General features: G+C 38.6%; 1 long non-coding RNA gene across 1 annotated transcript in view; it reads right to left on the minus strand.

Annotated features, from left to right (window-relative positions):
• Positions 1 to 1,431: 1,431 nt before the first annotated feature.
• LOC122810070 overlaps positions 1,432 to 18,123 on the minus strand; it is a 118,754-nt gene continuing 102,062 nt past the window's right edge. The window contains exon 3 of the long non-coding RNA XR_006366044.1: positions 1,432 to 2,447. This is a non-coding gene — a long non-coding RNA (uncharacterized LOC122810070). The remainder of the gene's footprint in view (positions 2,448 to 18,123) is intronic.

An 18,123-nucleotide genomic window follows, 5' to 3' on the forward strand; every position in this document is an offset into this window, starting at 1 on the left:
ACAAGGCACTTCATCAGAATAACAGGTAAAACATTTTCACTCATTAAATAGCCAATACAACTTAATCATTGGTGGGAAAAAAGCCAATGAAACATAGTACATAAATCATGTGAGTTTTTGTCTACCAAAAATTTTAAACCAAAAATAGCTTAAAGAAATAACACTAACTCTCATAATTACTTGTTACATTTTAATTTTTCACTCCCATTTTTATGTATTTCAGTATATTTAGACAGCAATAGTTTTTGTCTAAGTTCTATATTTCAATGTTATGTGTATCATTTTAGGATGGTTTATGTTTTTAACATTAATTATGAGAGTTGGTTTTATTTCTTTAAACTATTTTTGGTTTGAAATTTTTGGTAGACAAAAAGTCACATGATTCATGTACTATGTTTCATTGGCTTTTTTCCACCAATGATTAAGTTGTATTGGCTATTTAATGAGTGAAAATGTTTTATTTGGTATTCTGATGAAGTTCCCTGTGAGAGGGATGAAAGCGCTTAATTTGTTAATATATGTATTATTCCTGCTGTTCTTCCATTGGTACATGTCACTATCTCCACGTCTGCTCCTTCACATGCACAGACAAGGATCAGTATCGCAATCTTGGGTTTTCACCCCACCATCTTTCTTTAGCAGACCTCTTTTTCCAGATCTGCTCCTGTGAAACTAAAAGAGGTAGAGTCACATATGGAACAGCACATGTGACCAGTGCTCTCAAGCACCCAATCCACTATTCATACTCAGATCATCTAGGCCATAGTCAGGTCGTTATCTTTCTACTCCGCTGGTGCAGGCTAATTCAGTCATTTATTGATCTGTCAGTGCAATGTAACATCACTGTCAACATTACCTTTATAACTATGTATTGGACCTCAAGTAGCTTGCTATAGAGCTACAACAGAACATATAGCACTGTCAGAATTAATAAAGCAGGGCATTGAATTTCAAACTTCTTATCTGCTAAGGGAACCTTTGTAGCTTATACAAGTCACCATTTGCATTAGATAGGAATATGATAGCTAAATACAAACAGTATTGTTCCGACTCTGTACAGATGTAAAAAAAAATTGTGGACAACTTATCCAGACTGCAATACTGAAGTATTTCAGAAAAGTTCATTCATTCTTGTCAGTGCATTTATAGGTTTAATTTTATTACCTCATCACATAAAAACACAGGCAGGACTGTCTAGGGAATAGAGCAACAGAGTGTAAATATCGATCCAGGTAACATGGAACAAATATGTACAGTCTCCATCAGCATAACATGGCATACTTAAAAAAATCAACTGTATTCTCATATCTTCTGTCCTGGTCTTGAACACAAGCATTGTGTTGAGCAGATCATATTTGCTGCTCATTAATAGTGACAGAATGTTAAATAGATACACAAGGAAGCAATACATTATGGAAGGTGAGCAATGCATTTCAGAAGCCATAATACTTCTTTAATTGATAGTGTACTATTGCACTTACAGAAGCACCAGAAAAGATAATAACAAACATGTTCTTGTTCTTTGGAAGCAGGGGAACTGCTGCAAAACACATGCACAGATGAAGAAATACAGCACACAATTCAAATATAAAAAAAATAAAATGTAAGTAGCTAAGCAATAAGTAGAAACTATATGTTCTTGGTAGTTTAGAAACCTGATACAGATGTCATAAGATAAGTCTGAATGTTTACCAAATGCGACATGGTGAAAGGGCATTAACATGAGTCCCAGAAAACAATCACTAGAGAATTCAGGGTCTTTGCTTCAAAACTTTTTGTCTTTACATCCCTTAAAACGAAGACAGAAGACATGGCGGTACAAAAGTTATAGTGTTGTACCTCAGGGAATTATATTATCATCACAGAAATAAATGCATGAAGCAAAGGTTATAAGAATCTTAGAGCCCAGACAGCAGGAGGTGTCAGGACCAGTATGTTAGTGTAACTTGCTTTGTGACAGTAGCATAACTAAAGCAAACTAGAGGGATGCAAATATCCTGTCTCTCCTAGCATTCTGCATGTTACTACTTTGTCCTTGGACCATCTAAGACCATCTTCTTAATAGTCCCAGTGTCGTATACAGAACTGAAAGGTTACTTGGAGACTGATGTATTTTAACTTTTATATGTTTCCTTGGTAACAGTCAGCATTGGTCACAGTGTTTTTTTTTAATTTATTTACTAAGCTGGGAATTAAAATATAGCTGCTGTTTTATTTGTTGTACTTTCTCAATTGTGTTTAGTATCTTCTTTAAAGGGGTTCTAAAAGCAGTACATCTCTGGGAATGGAACACGGAAAACATCATGTGTTCTGTGGTGAGATACTGAACAGGCTTCAGTAGGTGAGTTTGCCACAAACTGTTGCCAGACCATTTGGTTATTTTGCCTTTTTTTCCAGGTGTATCACAAGGTTGGCATATTTCTGAAATAGGAGGTCTGGCAGTATGTCTGGAAAGAGAAAAGAGAGGAATAATTATGCATGAATAGTTATATGTGGTACACTGAATAGTCTACGCTTACTGAAATTAAATCCTTTCATACAAATGAACAAAGTAAGCATAAGTGATACCCTGAAACAAGGCAAAAAAAAAAGGAAAAAAAAAAACAATTGAAAAAGACACAATTACTTTAAAAGGTCCTCTGTACAACACATGATTACTTAACTGTATTGCAAATGATCACTTCATGTTATTACAAATGTTTAATTGACGGCTGGGCATAATGTATGTAAAGAAGCTGTAATTAGCAATTGATGGCTTTGTCTGTTTCTGATAGTTCCTCTTGCTTGTTCATCATCAAGATCTTGAATAAGATGACTGAAGAAGAAAGAACCTAGCACTTCAAAGTGCTGCTGAGCACAAGGAAAACTAAAGCAGTGACCAGCAGTTGTATTACACAGATAATCATCCACTTAGCACAATTTCAGAAATTCATTTCAATATCTTGGGTAAGCCATAAGTATTATTTTATGAAACAAAACAAAGACTGATATGTATTCTAGCATCTTTGCCCTTAGAAACTATTGTTTGACCCTGCTAGTTGTTAGATTAATCAACACAGATGTGTTATATTATCATTTTTTGTGTAGTAAGTCTGATATTATTTACTGTATTCATTAACTGATATGCCACTTTATAAACAAAGTACATCACCTTTGACACATTATGAGGTTTCCTACTACTGTGTAAGCAAGTTTTATTTTTGCTTGTAATCATACTTTTTTTAAAGATGCTTGAAAGTACAATTTTGAAATTAAACAAAAGTTCTCCTCAAACCTGAAATCACAGTATATGCGTAAGAAAAAAATGAATGTATCTGTCTGTCTATCTGAATGTATATACTTGAGCTGTGAGGTTAGAAAAGTTATTTTCTTACTTGGAATGTTATAATGTCTAGTAATATCCATGGCTAAAGTAGAAAATAGAGTTATATTTCTTGTGTTACTATTTAGATGTCATTGAAACCATTTTTATACATCACTGCATAAGCGGGTACTAGTAGGCAGTGGTGTTACTATTCAAGTTTTCTGAAAGGAAAAAGATATTCTAGATGCCCTTTGTTTGCTTTCTATATTTCTCACTTTCTCCAACTACCTAGAATAAAGTGAATGTAGTTATTTATGGGTCTGTAACCAAACAACAAATAATTATGTGCTGTCTTTATTTGCTCCCTATAATTGCCTTCTGGACCAAATTGCTAATCAGCACTAAATATGCTCTCTGTTTATATTTGTCTTACGTTTACCTTACTGCTGCTCTATATACATGTTTTCTATTGTATTGTATTTTGGTAAATCTTTACTTTACTGATTAATTGTACTGTGTCATAAATGAAAACAGGCAGATGTAATCCAGTTCATCCTACCTGCTAAATAAATAAATAAATAAATGAATTAATTAAATGAATTAAAAAAACATCAAAAGCCACGTCTCTACAAATCACAAGCTCTGGATGGTAAATGCCGTAATAATTTAGTTTGCAACGCCTATGCAAGTATAATTATCCAAGTGTAAGGTTGGACTTAAACATGAGTTTAGAATTCCATAACCAATGGAAAACTCTTTATAAATGTATACAGGGTTATAAGAATGCCTCAATGACCAATTTCTAATGCATACAAATTATTTAAATTATGAAATAAATGCACACCTGAAGAAAAAACACAGTATCAGTTTTGCAACAGATAGCACATTTGCCTTTGGTGCAGACGGCTGTGGGTTCTATTCTAAATATACACATGAGGTAGATCAATTAGTGATACTGCAGTGCAGCATAAAGGTGGTGCTACCCTCCTGACTGTACCATTCTGAAGATAAGACATTCGACTACGGCCTCATATTCTTGAGATGGTGATAGCTCAGATGGATATAAGATACCCTGGTGCCTATCAAAAGGAGTAGGAGGAAGTTCCCAGATGCCCTGACCAAATTTCCCCTAGTACTATAAAAATCTATAAATGCCATCTCAGGTCTCTGGCTACTAGCCTAGTGGGAATAACCAGGTCAAGAAAAAAAAACCCAACTCTGTAGCATTTAACAATAAGTTGATATGAACTTAAATTTTCTAGAATGTATACAATTGGCAGTAATTTAAAGACCATTTATATTATAAAATGACAACATTTAAAAAAAATGAAAAGTTGCATCTGATAAATAACACGCTGCAGTTGTCTATCATTAATCTGCCAAGTAGATAACCTGCCAATACAATTATAATATTATTATCAGTTATTACTATTATCATCACCTTTATTATTATTGTTTTTATTATTATTATTTGTAGCTGTTCCTTGCTCTCACTGGCAGGATCTGGATCTGCTGTGTTGATTTAGAATTTATGGGTATTTTTAATGAAATATAATGGGTGTGGGATAGATAAACTGCCATCTGAAGTCTGTATTATCAATGCCAATTTGACACTGGATATTCTATTTGGCTACATGGAAAATCAATGTAAGAAGTGTTTTTTTCCTGATTTGGAGAGGTGTGTTGAAGACATTAATTAGTGCTTGAAAAGAAAAAAAAGTTACACCAGGACTCCAATGATTTTAAGCAAAACAATGAGCATATCACCTACCCATTCAATCTAGAATTTGTTTTTTCATATTTTAATAATTCTAATGCAGCTAACAAAGAATCAGAGAACAACACTTTAGGACTGGAAGGGCAGGATTGTTTGACATGGTGGCCCCTATGTCTCTCACAGATTATAGCCAATCAGATGACACTTCTTAATAAAAGGAGGAGGGCAATGTCGACTACTAAACAGAATAACCAGTTCACAAAGAACAGGATGAATCAGAGGAGCAAGTGGAGATATTTAAACAAATTACAGAGGCTGCAGTGGGCCATGTGTGTGTGTCCCTTGTATTTGCAAATTTGGTTTTAAGCTATTGGGAAAACCAGTTTATTCATATATTACTCAGATGAAATATGAAGAGTCATACTTGAGGTTTTTGGATGACGAATTTCATTATACTGGAATGCAGCAACGCAGACTTACAACGTTTTATGATAAAATTAATGATTTTGCATTTTTCCTAAAACTGACTCACAATTTAGTTGATACTAATATTCATTACTTGGACATGACTTTATACAAAACAACAGGAAACACAGCATGTGGCTCTGTGATTTACAGTAAACCCACTTTTCCAGCAGTTACCTTCATTTTAAAAGTTGCCACTCTATGTGGCAGAAGACAAATTTGGTGAAGGGGCAATTGATAAGACTCTCGGGGATCATACCAGATGACCTTAACTAATTAGAATTATTATTTAACATATTGAGGGCAAGAGGATATCTCAACACTTTAAGTGATTTTGGGAAGAGATGAAAATAATATGAGAGATGCATACCCATTTTAAAAACAAAGGAAATGTTTGGTAATGCTACTAATAGTAACACAAAAACTGATGGGGAGACCTTGCAAAAGCTATGGTAGTAAGATGCAATCCTAATAAGCAGATTAAAAGTATTCTGAACAAGAAATGAAAAACAGCTTTCCCTTCTGAGAAAATGTTATGCATTGTAGGGCATAAGCCTTCTTTTTTCATTTAAAAACAACAAGAATATATTTTTTTTTATTATAAGACAACAGAACAGGTATTATAAACAACATACAGTACGTGAACAAATGTGGTTGTTGTAAGCTCTGCAGATTTATAAAGGAATTGCCTTATATAGCAGTATCAGGTCATCCAAAGACCATCCCTTGACCAAGCCAATTAATTTGCAAGATTAAGGGTGTAGTATACATTGCCAACTGCCTTTCTTTTTATACATTTTATGTTGGCAAGACAGAAAGAGAACTTAGTAGGAGGCTATATGAACATCTGTATAGCATTTCTGGGAGTGATGAAAACAATGTTTTAAGTGAGCATTCCACCATTTGTAAAGTTTTAAGAAGTTTTTGTGTTTTGTGGTAGACATAGTGTCTGAACATTTTATCAATGACTGGTGGAAGAACATTTTTGCATATCATGAAGTTCTCTGGCAGATTTGGCTGTACTCAACATGATAGTTCTGTTTAAATATAAGGGCAGCCAAACTAAAGCTAGTATCTGGTTATTTCATGGTTAGTTTATAAACATAAGAAGTGCAATTGTTTATTTTTATTATTTCTAGTACTAGGTAATGTTTATAATATGCAATTTTAATAATTTACATGTTAAAGCTGTTCACCTGTCTCTTTAAGAATGACTGTTTTGTCGCATGACTTGAATTAAGCTCTGATGATAAATTATTTAAAAATGGTGGATTTTACAAGTTTCATTCTGAAGAAGTCCTATATTTTTGATGAAAGTACTCAATAAACTTTGTTTCTGGGTTAAGTATTACTTGCTAGTGTATTATTTCATTTTGTTGAGGACAAACTGTGTTGGTTTTGGATTTTATTAGGTGCTAAATTGTCTTCACATTACATTGGGATTTGCTGTGTGTTTTGTGGTTTAAACAGAGGGGCATAGACAGGCAATCAAGAAAACTTGCAAAGCAATAAGAAAAAAATACTGTGTTGTTAGCAAAATACTTATAGAATTCCAGAAAGGCTTTTAATTTTATTAATCATCTTTATGCCATTTTTATTTCCTGAATAGCAGTACTGTTTTCCATTTCCAGTACCTGCTCAAATATTTCACACCTGCTCCTAATACTGTCTGTCACTCTTTGTCTGGGAAAAATGTTTTGTGTCATAACCTTTGAATACATCCCACTTATCATTTTCAAGTAGTGCCATTCTTTACTTGTAACATAGGGAATTATTTGAATTACAGATTAATTTCCTTTCAAATTATTTATTTTTCCTTCAGCAAAGAACTTTATTTTATGTTTTATTTGCATTTGCTAACTGGTACAGTAGGGGGAGTGCAGCACTCTCCCATATTAGAGTATTGATCTCTATGAATATTTGACATAGACCAGAAGTGCTATCCAGTTAACCGACTTGCTCTGAGTCACACTTTAGGAAATGGAGGCTGAGAGAATTTATAGAATTCACTAAATGTTTTCCTTGTGTTCACTCAGCTGACTCATTCATTCCATAGGGCTGGAAGGTGGGCATTCCTGAACTGTGAGGGAGTTCTGCAGTCTATTTTTTCCTGTCTGGGAACATTGTCTTCCCCCATAGTGCATTTTTTAGGCAATGCCAAACTGAAAGTACTTCCAACATAGCAAATCAAAACCAAGATAATCTAAAGGTATTACTGCACAGTGCTAGGAGTCTAAACAAAAAACTCCACTCCCTAGAAGCTCTCTTCACCCTAGAGAATGCTGATGTATATGCGGTCACTAAGACATGGTTTAAAGCCGTGAACAGCACACCAACAGTGCAAGGTTATAATGCCTTCCACATATTTAGAACAGCTACAACACAGTCAGGGACTAAAGGCGGAGGTGTCTCTATTTACATAAAAAATAAATATACCTCAAGGCTGGTCAAACAGGACAATGCACTTGAGATGCTCCATGATCAAATCACCACAGGCAAAATCCAATATCACTTCCTTGCCCCCTCTATGACCCAGGAAACCCATACAGTGTATTTAAACTTATTAGAAACACTAAAAATCCAACCCAATACCATATTCATGGGCGGCTTTAATTACCCCACTATTAACTGGGAATCCTTTATGACACCAAACGTATAGGCACAGAGATTCCTGGATTTTGTAAGCACAAACTCCCTGAACCAGATAGTCAATGCACCAACCAGGGGTACAGCCATACTGGATATGGTCCTCACTAATATGGGAGAGTGCTGCAATCCCCCTACTGAAAAGTCTTCCCTGGTACGGTCAGACCATAAAATCCTCTCCTTTGAGGTAAAAATAAAACCTGGACCCCTAACTAAACCTGGAATATTCAGGAACCACTCTAAGGCTAATCTCCTGCTATTAAGTGATAACCTGGCAAAATTTCAAGCCCCCATAAACCCTGAGAACACTGCTGAATATGCAGAACTGTTTGCAGAAACCCTGTACAAGCATGTCAATAACTACAGAGAGGCAGCTATACCCACCAGGGAGAAGTACAGAACTAACTCAAAATAAACAAGCCACCCTGGTGGAATCACAAAATCAATAGCTTATATAACAGAAGGAAGAAAATCATGGCAAAAATTAGAAGGAGCAGCACCCAGCAAAATAAAAGCACCCTCATAAAACTAAACACACATCTCAGAAGACAAATAAAGTCTACCAAAGCCAAATTTGAGGTGAGTTTGGCCTCCCAGGCCAAGGACAGCCACAAGGCATTCTTTAGCTATGTCTGCAACCTCAAAGGCAATTCACAGTTTTGTGCAGAGCTCATTGTAAATGGAGACACCTATACTGAGCAGAAGATATAGCAAACCTACTGGCCTACAAATTCAGCTCCAACTTTACTCTTCTCTCCCTCTCAACCTTCCCAAAGGAAATACCGTCAAATATTACTCCCCCTGCTATCACTAGGAAACAGGTCCTTAAAGCTCTCTCTAAAGCCAACAACACTGCATCAATGGGCCCAGACAATATCCCAGGATGCCGTCTAAATAGCATGAAACATGACCTATCAAGTCTTCTGGAACTGCTATTTAACTATAGCCCCCAAACAGGCTTCATGCCACATGAATGGAGAATAGCAACTGTCATCCCTCTGCACAAAGGTGGGCCATCTACAGACCCTGAAAACTACAGACCCATACGTCTCATTAGTCTTATATGTAAAGCCATGGAAAGAATTATCATGGAAATGATCAATAGTGATATGGTAAACCTCCAGACACTGGACCCAACCCAGTTTGTTTTCATCCAGGGCAGATCATGCCTACTAAACTTGGTGGACTTCTTTGAGAAAGTTACCAAAGCAATGGATGAGGGCAAAATGGTTCACACTGCACACCTCAACCTAGTCAAGGCATTTAATACAATACCCCAACCAGGCTTTGTTGACAAACTCATGAGGTTAGGTGGAAACTCGCATGTCAATCGGTGGATAGCCAACTGGCTCACAAATAGGACCCAGGAAGTTAGGATTGGGGACTCCACCTCTACAAAGAGGCCTGTCACAGGTAGAGTCCCTCAGGGATCAATCCTTAGACTGCTCCTTTTTGGTATTTTCTTCTCTGAAGTCAAGAACAATGTCATTGGTCTCTTGCTGACTAAATTTGCAGATGATTGCAAATTAGAAGCTGGCATTGCATCTTACACTGACATAAATGTTCTCTAAAAGGTGCTGACACAGGCAAACAACTGGTGTTAGATCCATGAACTAAAACTAAATGCTAAGAAATGCATAGTAGTACCCTTCAGGAAGTTATCATTCCTTGGTAACTATCATATTGACAACACACCCCTTAGAGCTGACACAGTAGTCAGGAACTTAGGGACACACATAGATAGTAATCTAGCCTTTGACCATCACATGTCTACAGTAGTAAGGAAATCCTTCTATGTTGCACAACTTATAAACAAAGGTATGGCATCTAAGTCCATGGAAGTCATTGTTCCACTGCATTTTGCATTTATCAGACCTATCGTTGAGTACAATGCCCCCCTTGATATGTACCTAACCAGGCATATCCAACAATTGGAGCATCCAAAGAGGTTTCTCATTAAAAGAATAAAGGGCTTAATTAAAATGTCCTATGCAGACCACCTCAATTTTCTATCCCTGTATTCTGTCTCCTACAGTCTTTTGAGGGGAGATCTATGCCTGACATACAGGACATTATCAGGCCCCACTCTCATAGACCTCCTGCATATCCACAACACAAACAGCACCAGCATTATCCATTCTATAGACTTAAACCTTGCCTGTGATATAAATAGGACCTACTGGAGTGACAGATATGTATCCTAGAGATTACCCCATCTCTGGAACAGGCTCCCTATCCATGAAAAGCAGAATTCCTTCATAACTCAAATTCAATTGTAACCTGGACAATTGGATGGGGAAGAGGAACTTCATCCTTGGTTTGGCACCTCTGTCTCTAATGGACACAGGAAACCTCTAAATGGTTCATCTCCTAGGCCCTAGCTTGCAAATGTTTCATCTCCCAAGCCCCTGCTAACACTTATCAAGGATATCAGAACTTGTCAGAGATTTAGGATGCATGGCTAGGCTTAAAAAGGCCCTTGTGGTCATTAGCCTAGTAAATAACAATGAACCTATGCACCCCCATTTGTGTTTAGGAATGTTGTTAAGAACCAAATTCTCCGTGTTGCTAAACTAAACACTGTAGATGATAACATGACAATGGAGTTAGATACTACAGTCCAAGATTTTATCAATAGACGATACAGAAATGATGATGTTCATTCTGTTAACCACTGAGTACAAGTAACCTGTAATAGATTAGTTCAACCTATCATTACCAATAGAAGTCCTACACAAAAGATATGCAGATGGAAGAATAACATTCAGAGATGCATGCTAACATATAATAAGAATACAACAGCAGTGCAAAGTATAATACATAAATATCACTCCATTCTATTATATATACCAGCGTTAAGGAATGTCCTGACTGCTAAAGCAAATTTTGGCTGTAAAAGAAATACAACTTTGAAGAATCAACTTTGTTACAACGAACAACCAAAGACCCATTTTATATTCACCAGTACTAAAAAGTTACCCATAAATGTAACAAATGTGTTAATTGCAAGTACATATACACTGGCAAAACATTCAAACATCCAGTTAATGGTAGAATACTTACACTACAAGCATGTGGCGATTATGATACATGCAATTTAATATACATGGCAAAGCACATGAAGTGTGCAGCATATCATGTAGGAAAGACCACTCAAAAGTTAATTAGTAACCATATGTCTTATATGAATAGAGGCAATATTATGAATGCACTTTTTAAGCATATTAATAATGTAGACCAAATGCACAATTTTAAATTTATGATTTTAAAGGTACTTTATGTACCCTTACAAGATGGTGACATTGTGCATCTAACTGAATTGGAAGAGCTCAAATGGATTCTGAGATTTAGAGCTTATATACAACAAGGACTTAATGGCACTGTCAATTTAATACATCTTTTGAAGGAAATACAACAATTGATGTCACATGATTTTTAATGATTGCATATAAGCTTTGTAAGAATGACATTATGTTTCTAAGCCTGAGGAAGCCATTTGGCAAAAGTTTTAACTAGTGTTTTTATTATGAGTTATTGTATATTATCATGTGTTATTAAAGCATTCAAATTCCAATTCCTTTGTGGTTCCAGATACTTTATTTTCCTTTCATTGTTTCTGCTTTTGGAGTATACCAGATTTATCAACAGGACTTGTTGTTTTACATTATAGAAAATGCTGAAATTCATATTACATGGGATTACCCATTACCAACAGCTTAAAAAATAGAAGTGGGAAAACCAGATTCGGTAGTCCATGAAAAGAAGACAAAAGTGGTAGTGATCACTGAAATTGCTGCAACTAGTGACTACAGTGTCTTACATACAGAGAGACACAAAGTAAAAAAATACTAGGATTTGCAGGCAGAAATGAAGGCAGTTTGGAAGGATATCCAGACAGTTCCAATAGTAATAGAAGCATTGGGTCTTATAAAAAAGAATTTACAGTTGTGCTTAGATATGTCACCGATACATGTAACTCATATGAATTGCAGAAGTCAATATTAGGCACATTGTGGGTGCTGCAAAGAGCACTTCTGGCTAACATCAAAGATTGAAACTATACTAATTTCATGAACTTCAATCATACTTGGTCTTAGGAATGGGGTACATTCCCATCATGGTATTAGAAACTCAAAAAGACTTAGAGAAATTAAGAAGAGAGATGGAGTCAGAGAGCATCAGTCAGGTCTCACCTCATGGAAGTACCTGTTTACAGAGTAAGAAGCTAAGCATAGGATAGGTCTTCAGCCATGTAGTTTCACTTTTCAGAAGACAAACCCATATCCTGGAAAGGCTGTGTGAAACATTGCTGACAAAAAGTGACTAAAAGTAGTGTTTATTTTGTTTTGAAATGGAAACCAAAAAGTTGTTTTGTTTTATTGGACTGCTGTGGTTTACCAAATAAACCTGTATTTTATGCATATTCATGTCAATAGGTCAACATTGCTTTCCCAGAATGCAAAACCTCCAAAAGAATTTTTCTGAATGCACTTTCAGTGAAATTCAAAGTAAACCTTCTAATGCAGAAGGAGAAAGCCCCCCTATGCTGCCCATGTGAGAGACATTCCCCACAGCCTTGAACTTAAATATACCTATTCTAAGGTGTCAGAATAGCGGAAAAAAGGGAATTCTCCATTATCAGTGAAATAGCTTTTGGCACAACATTTTTGCTGAAGAAGTAGTCACGTAAACTGCTGTTAACAGACTGACTTGCTCCCTTTTATGCTGCCTGTCATGTCTTCTTGAATATATACACAGACATTAATACACACACATATGTATGATGGGATCATGTAAGCCATTGGTCCATCATAAAGGAAGATTGCCCCACTTAATTCGGTCACAGGTGAGGTCTTGAAGGATGGACTCAGACAGATGAAACATTGGATGGAACAGTACACAAATCTTTACTCCTGAGATACTGTAGTTACACAGACAGTCCTGAATGCCATCGAGCCTCTACCAACCATGAATGAACTCGATGCTGAGCCCACCTTGGAGGAACTCAACAACACACTAAAAGGTCTTTCCTCTGGAAAAGCCACTCTGAAAGACAGTATTCCCTCAGAAATCATTAAATGTGGCATTGGTATCCTAACTTCAGAGCTCCATGCAATACTTTGCCAATGCAGGAGAAAAGACAATGTACCACAAAACATGAGGGATGCTAACAACTTTACTATCTATATGAATAAGGGTGACAAAAGTGATTTAACAACTATGGTGGCATCCTCATTCTCACTACCATGGAGAAGCTGTTTGTATATATTCTCCTGAAGAGACTCCACTTTCTTGCAGACAGATTTTACCCTGAGTGTCAATGTGGGTTCAGAACTGTACAGTCTACTATAGGAATGGTTTTCTCTGTTAAGCAACTACAAGAATAGTGCAGTGAGCAGAACAAACCTGTGTATATTGCCTTCATTGACCTGACCAAGACATTTGAATTCATTATTAAGAAAAGTCTGTTTATGATTCTAGTTAAGATCATCTGTCCTCCAACACTACTCAGCATTATCAAGGCCTTCCATGAAAGCATGACAGAGACCATTGTGTATGATGGAGCCACATCCGAACCTTTTGAGAATCTCAGTGGAGTGAAGCAGGGTTCTGTACTGGCTCCAGTGTTGTTTGGCATCTTCTTTTCAGTTCTGTTGAAATTTGCTTTCAGAACTGCAACAGAGGACACCTTTCTCTGAACCAGAATGGAAGGCAACGTCTTTAAACTGTCAATGCTTAGATCAAAGACCAGGGTGCTTAGGAAGTGTCTAAGGGAGTACCTATTTGCTGATGATGCAGATGCTGCTGCTCACACTTAGTAGGAACTTTAATCACTCATGACTTGCATTGTAGATGCATGCATGCAAGGAATCTGGTTAAAGACGACTCAGATGACAATGGGCCAAAATGTGGGTAATGAGCTTTCTATCAGGGAGAATGACTATGAGCTGGAGGTTGCCCATGAGTATGTGTACATAGGCTCTATGATCTCAGATAATTTGTGGCTTGATAATGATATCAACAAGTGCATTGGAATAGCTGCCTCAACATTTTCCAGCCTGATGTAGAGAATATGGGTTAACAACAAGCTCACTGTGCATACCAAGGTGTAGGTTCAAAGGTTCATACTAGGTTATCTGCCCTAGGGCATTTATAAGCCTAGCCAGAGTGTGTTTCGCTTTTGCCACCCTTTTTCAAGGTTAGTATACTGTGCCTCTGTCTAACAGAGACACAGAAGTGATACCCGGGGTAAACCTATGATCTCCCATCCACTCATCAAGATTCCTCTTGAAGAGAGTCAATGAGGGACTCTGCCTAACCTGGATTGGGATTTTATTCCAGAGTGAAGGGAGCCTCTGGGTTATGAATCTGTCCCTCCAGCATGTCCTATTTATTTCAGTGCTGAGGTTCAAGTCTCTCGAGCACGTAGCTCGATGGGATTTGGATTTTCTGAGGTGCAGCATGTCCATTAATTCCGGTTTGGACATGGCTTTATACATCAGGCACAGATCGCCTCTGAGCAGGCGGTATGCCACTGAGTAGAGCTGGAGTTTCTCTAACCGGGCAGCATATGGCATCTGTCTGAGCCCTTTGATCCTCTTGGTGAGGCACTTTTGGGGTCTTTCCAGTTGCTGCAGGTGTCTGGGAAGGTACATCCCCAAAGGGGCACTGTACTCAATTATGGGCCTGATGAGGGATGAGTAAAGAGGCACGATGACCTCCCCTGATCTAGATGTGAATCCTTTCATGATTAGGTGGGCTATATAAAATGTTTTTCTAACCACTTTGGCCACGTGGTTGTCACATGAGAGATTACTATCAACTTGGGTCCCCAGGTCCCTAATTACTTCTTCTGTACTTAATGGATTACTACCTATGTGGTAATTTGTGGGCACTTTGTTTTTGCCAAAGGGGACGACTATACACTTTTTGGCATTTAGGTTGAGGCCATGGCTCTGGCACCAGTTGTCGGTTTCTATGAGGCCCTTTTGGAGGATGCTTGCGTCGGCTGGAGAGTCGATTATGGCGCCCAGTTTGCAGTCGTCTGCGAACTTGGTCAGCCACAGTCCTTCCGTGTTGGCCTGTACCTCCGAGAAATATATACCGAACAAGAGAGGTCCCAGGACTGAGCCTTGTGGGACACCACTTGTAACTGGTTTGGAGTCTGACATGGCTCCAGAATTCTAACCATGTGGGTTCTGTCCTTGAGCCAGTTTGTAACCCATCTAGTAACATAGGGGTTTATATTTAAACTGGTGAGCTTATCTATAATGCCCGAGTGGGGTATTGTATTGAAGGCTTTTGCGAGGTCCATGTAGGCTGTGTGGACCACCTTCTCCTCGTCAATGGCCTTGGTGACTGTTTCAAAGAAATCGACCAGGATTAAGAGGCAGGAACTGCCCTTAACAAAGTCGAACTGGGTAGGATCCAGTGTCTGTAGGTCCCCAATATCTTTATTTATGAGGTTCATGATGATCCTTTCCATAGCTTTGCAGACCAAGCTAGTCAGGCTTATGGGGCGATAGTTTCCAGGATCCGTTGAGGCACCACCTTTGTGAAGAGGGACCACTGTTGCTGTACGTCACTCTTTGGGTACATATCCTGTAGTAAGGCTGAGATTGAACAGTAGTTTTATGTTTGGGTTAAGCTCTTCTTGGAGTTCATGTAGGACGCAGCCCGGGACACCGTCTGGTCCCATTGATGCTGTGTTTTTTGCTTTGGAGAGGGCAGCTCTTACCTGAACAGCTGAGATGTCGGGGGGGCAGCACTCTGCTGGGATAGATATTTGCCCTTTTGGTGGGGAGGGGGGGGGAGAGGTTTGCGCTGAACCTGTCAGTTAGGATGTTGGCAATGTCTGTGGGTTTGATGTATTTTTTTGTCATTTTGGACTAATTCTGAGCATATCTGGGAATTTCCACCCAGGTTCCTAACATAACTAAAGAAAGCCTTGTGATTATCCTTAGTGTCCTGTGCAATTTTTCTCTCGAAGCTGGCCTTAGACGATTTTAGGAGTGCCCGTAGATTTTTGCTAATACTGATCTGAGATGCCTTCCCTTTTTGGGATTTTGCTCTATCATGTAGTAGCTTCCTCCTTCTATTGTATAGTTTGTTTATGGCTGGGGTCCACCAGACAGGACGTCTGCCATTGGAGGATTGGGTCTTGGTTTTATTTGGGATTGCATGATCCATGCATTCCTGAAGATGTTCATAGGTTCATAGGTTCATAGGTTCATAGATTAGTACTAAGCTAACTGCCCTTGCGAGCCATTTTAAGCCTAGCCAATTATCCCTTGTGAGACTCAAACCCTGCACCTTGTGTTTGTAAGGCAAACACCTTAACCATTAGGCCACCTTCCCAACTTAGAATGCGTTTATAAAGGATTTGCGGTCTGGGCTGTATCTTCCACAGGCTCGGGGGCTTTGAAGGATTCCACCTCGGTTTTGAAGAGTGTGAAATTTGCTTTACAGAAGTTTTTCACTGTGGTTTTCTGGGCAAGGGGTGGGGTTGGGATGTGAATATCCAGTGAGATTAGTTTATGGTCTGATCTTACCAATGAGGGATACACTTCTGGTCTGGAGCATAGAGTCCCCATGTTGGTGATGATCAGGTCCAGTATGTTTTCCCCTCTTGTGGGAGTGGTAACAAGTTGTTCCATAGCATTTGAGTTTATAAATTCTAGGAACCTTTGGGCTAGGGTGTTGGAGCTAGAGTAATGCTCCCAGTCTATGTTTGGGTAGTTGAAGTCGCCCAATATAATGGTGTTTGGAGAGACATTCATATTTTCCAGTGTTCTCAGGAAGGCCGAGTGGGGTTCCTGGGTTTGGGAGGGTGGTCTGTAGCAAGTTATAAACTGGAAGGCAGTTTTACCCACTGTTAGTAGCACATGGATAGTCTCTGATGCTTCGTGCTGTGCCACCAACCTGGAGGTGTGGGTATCTTTGACAAATATTGATACTCCCCCTCCTTTTGTGGTTCGGTTCAAGTTTTTGGGCCGAAAAGCATGGTATGAGGTATAACCTGGTAGTGCTGGGGTGCTCTTGGGAGCCTTGAACCAGGTTTCTGTTACTGCACAGATATCGATGTTCTCCATGCTAAGGAGAGTTTTGAGTGCGTGCATCTTGAGGTTTAGACTTCTGGCGTTGAGTAGCATTACTCTTAGTTTCTTATCTCTTGTGATACCTATGGAGGTGGGTTTGCTTTTGAGCCTTGCCTAAAAAAGGCACTATGGGGGAAGCAAGAGCCTTTGCCAATATCCAAAAGCCCAGGGTTGACAGGTGCAAGCCGTCCCTAGCGAAACATCGTGGCTTGTCGAGCATGTCATCCCAGGCTGACAGGCATTGGATCCCCTTTGAATGACACCAATACTTAAGCCAATTGTTGAAATTGATCATCTTGTCTTCATATTGTGGCATCATTCTTGGTGAGGGTAAGATGCTACTCAAGGTCAGGGTCATACCGGCCTGGGCTACATGCTCAGAGAGCTCCTCTATGTCTCTTTTCATGTAGTCCAGGGAAGTACGTCTCAGGTCATTCACACCAGCATGGACAATGACCGAGTCATATTTGTACTTGCCTTGGAGTGACCTGAGTGCTTGTGTTATGTGGCGGATCCTAGCACCCGACAGGCAGCTCACTGTGACCTTTTCCTTGTTCAGCCTAGTGAGCGGGACGTCAGTGTGCCTGACGATAGAGTCACCTATTACAAGTGTATCAGGTGTGTTGTTTAGCCTTAAGGGCTGTGACAGTTTGGCACACTGGCTTTGTTTGCTATGTGTTGCACGTGTTTTGTTTTGGGGTTTACACAGTCCATGTTTTGAGCATACTACTGTATGACAGTGAAACATGGACTTTGCTCTCATAATGGAAGAAGAAGCTCAACATATTCCATATGTGCTGCCACAGTTGCATAGTTGGTATCTTATGGCAGTGCAAGATACCCAAGATTGCAGTGTTTAAGAGGGCGGGCACTGCCTCCATGTTCAGCCTCCT

Source organism: Protopterus annectens, chromosome 8.part1, assembly GCF_019279795.1.
Source record: "Protopterus annectens isolate FY-2018-M chromosome 8.part1, PAN1.0, whole genome shotgun sequence".
Classification (NCBI taxonomy): domain Eukaryota; kingdom Metazoa; phylum Chordata; order Ceratodontiformes; family Protopteridae; genus Protopterus; species Protopterus annectens.